The sequence below is a fragment of the Coenobita brevimanus genome, chromosome 74, assembly GCF_032717465.1.
Source record: "Coenobita brevimanus isolate Jiangsu-jjx chromosome 74, ASM3271746v2, whole genome shotgun sequence".
Lineage (NCBI taxonomy): Eukaryota > Metazoa > Arthropoda > Malacostraca > Decapoda > Coenobitidae > Coenobita > Coenobita brevimanus.
In genome coordinates, this window is record NC_137027.1 from 2,357,999 (window position 1) to 2,361,488 (window position 3,490).

At 40.4% G+C, this 3,490-nt stretch overlaps 1 non-coding gene across 1 annotated transcript; it reads right to left on the bottom strand.

Moving 5' to 3' along the window:
• TRNAF-GAA (transfer RNA phenylalanine (anticodon GAA)) lies at positions 1-73 on the bottom strand. The gene has a single exon. It is a non-coding gene; the product is annotated as a tRNA-Phe (tRNA).
• Positions 74-3,490: the final 3,417 nt, after the last annotated feature.

Here is a 3,490-nt window from a genome sequence, read left to right on the forward strand (position 1 = left end):
TGCCCAGACCCGGGATCGAACCGGGGACCTTTAGATCTTCAGTCTAACGCTCTCCCAACTGAGCTATCTAGGCGGACGAAAATGTTACAGCATGTACTTTCCATTTTGAAATACAGGATGAGCATTTTGAACTACAGCATTGCATGTAATATTTTAGTAGCTGTACATAATTTTTTGGTAACTTACTAATTACGGTAATATTATAATTGCATCATTTTTAATATTTAGTTAGCGATACCAGGCAGATCAAAACAAACTGAAAAATAACCCTCTGGCTCAATTTCATCAATCATATTTCTGTTGCCTTAATTAGATATAAAACACATTCTCTCTCTCTCTCTCTCTCTCTCTCTCTCTCTCTCTCTCTCTCTCTCTCTCCACTTATCTACACAAGATCAAGAGATGTAGAGCCGAGGTTTGCTTACTCATACACGATATATGGTACCACTTGAGAGAGAGAGAGAGAGAGAGAGAGAGAGAGAGAGAGAGAGAAAACCGATAAGATAAATGGGGATATTAAGGTTCAAGATATCGAAGGCAGAAAAATAAGACAAAATAGAAATAGCATTAAAGCAAATTATAACACATTTTTATCATCATCATCATAGTTATCATCATCATAATCATCCTGGCCATTAACACCACCATCATCTTCTTCATCATCATCACATCATTATCATCATCACCACATTTTCATCATCATCATCATAGTTATCATCAGCAGCAGCATCATATCCTCATCATCATCTTCGTCATCATCATTATCAAAATCATCACCAACATCATCATCATCATGCCTTAACACGTCCCCAAAATGGACTAACTATACACATAAAACTAATGCAAAAATAAAAGAAACTGAAGGAGAGAGAGGTTTATACAGCGTGCATAAATTGTACATTAAACGAGGAGTTGGATTGTGGTTTGTTTATGTATGACGTCATAAAGTGGATATATGGGGGCCAGAGCTTCCTGTCAGACCACACGCACACACATACGCTCATACATTAACACACACACACACACACACACACACACACACACACACACACACACACACACACACACACACACCGCTATAATTTTTTGCTGATTATCCCTCCCCCTGACAGCCCTCTCCCTCCTCCTTGTTCCTTTACTTCCGCCCACTTCAAGCAAGCCCTCTCTTTCTTTATCAGCAGAGAGAGAGAGAGAGAGAGTTACACAGACTACAAACTCTGCAATCCTTTCTACGTGGCCCTGTCTTTGTCTATGGAAATATTTACTCTGTTTACAAAGGACTAGGAATAGGATAGCAAAGCAGAAGGCTCTCCCCATCATCGAGACCAAACTAAAGTCTCTCTCTCTCTCTCTCTCTCTCTCAGTCAGCCGTGCAGGATAATATATTCCCTCTTAACTAGAAACTCTAGCGCATTCGCTCTAACCTGACAAAGATTCCTAACCGCTTTCAGCTCATTTTACGGCCGAGTGTAGCCAGACTGGAGGGCAGATTTGATTGGTAACTACGGAACCTCATCCCCTCTGGCACATCGAATTTCATACAACCACGACTTAGCATTAAAGTTGTGAAAGTGGTCCAGTTCAGTCGGGTAAAAACAAAACAACTACACATTTTACTGTCGGAAATATATATCCAGTACTATATAGTTATGGTTGCAGTTTCCTTGCTACTTTCCAGTCCAAGTGTTGGCAAAATATATGCTTTTTTTTTTTTTTCTGGGTGGATCCAAACAGGCCTGGAATATACACCTGTCTTGTATATCCATATACTGATTACTATAATTATATTCAGTGTAGTAATCGACTGCATTTCAATCTTTTTTCTGCACTGTGTTAAGTCTTACGCCATCTTTCAAAAGTTGTTCAGATTTACGGTAAACTACGTCTCGGTTTCATGAATCCGAACGTGTTGTGATGTTTAGGTAAAAGGAAAGGAAAGACAGGAGTACAAAAGAAACAGGGAGTAGAGAAAGAGAGTGAGGAAAGCGGTGACGGGAGGCCTGGGAGAGTAACCATGATTAGCATAAATTTCCCATTGTTGTCAGACCTCGAGACACCCCACCCCCCCGCCCTTACCTTAATGACACCTGCCCTGCCCTGCCCTCACCTGCCCCATGCCCCCACCCCCTCACCTCCCGCCTTAAATTGTCCTTGCCTTCTCTTACCCAACCCACCAGCAGGCCCGTATCCTGGTGGACTTGGGAGGCTGGAACACCTTTCCTTGGTGGTTTATTTTGCACCAGGGAACGCACACGGTCAACAGGAGAGGCTTACAATTTTTTCTTTCTTTTATAATCACCTTCACTTTCTTTTATTATATCCTTGACGTTACCATTATCACTATCATTTCTACTGCTATCATTAAATCAGTACCTTTACCATCATTACCGCCACTGCCACTATCATTACCAGTAGGGAACTGCCACAACTACCACTATCACCATCACAACCTTTGGCTGCCAATGATTATACACACAGTTTTTATGAGTGCTAACAAGAGTATATCAATATCCACTAAAAGGTCCAACTTGGCTGATGTACCAACTTTAGTGGCAAAGGCACAATGACGCAAAAGATAGATCTACACATTCGTAGATGCGTATTCTGTAGCACAAATCGAAGCAATCTTGGTTTGTTTGGCGGTCCATACTGATCTATGAGTTGGTGGCAAATGGCGTGGTAGTTTAACTATGACTGGTGTTATTTACTTTTTAAACAGCGACTCGTTTACTCAGAGGCACCACAATAACGCCAATACATCCGTTATTTATGGATTGAAACTCCGAACTAACAAAAGTCAGACTAGGTTAATTATAGACTGCATCTGAGCAACATCTCGACATTTGAAATTTAAGAGACATGCTGGAAATGAAATTATCTCCTATCATGGGCACGGTGCTGAACGAGCATCAGTGAGTCAGTTGCATTGACCCATTTCTTACAACATAATCAATTTTAATTATCTGAACTTGCATTTTTTTATTCTCCATATTGACTCAAAATATTCTTTTCCTGGTTGAGGGGTCACTTTAGGGACAATTATTTAAATAATTCTCACACTTCACTGATGAACAGAAGACATTATTAGGGAAAATGCAGCAAGCCAAGTCAATACGATACGTCGAAAATTTGCTAGTTTGGAACACCAGGTTCAGGTATCTTTAAAGGCAGAATGAAAGCGCTATCAAAACTTGGCATAAATGTAGACAAATTGTTATGACGTGTAGAAATTAAGTACCAGATTCCACTTCTATCAATATATTTAAAAACGATGATAGTCATATTTTTTGCGGGCCTCAAGGCAGTGAATTATCCTGTATATATTACAACATAATATTTTCATCTGCATCTGTAATAACTTTTCAGTATCCACACAGTCACCAAATAATTCAGAAAGCAGTAAGGAAGAGGTGAGCCTCCCAAGCCCACCAGAACATTATCCCCTTGTGTCCTATCTCCCCACCTGCCTCTCTATCTCCCTCCCTGCCTA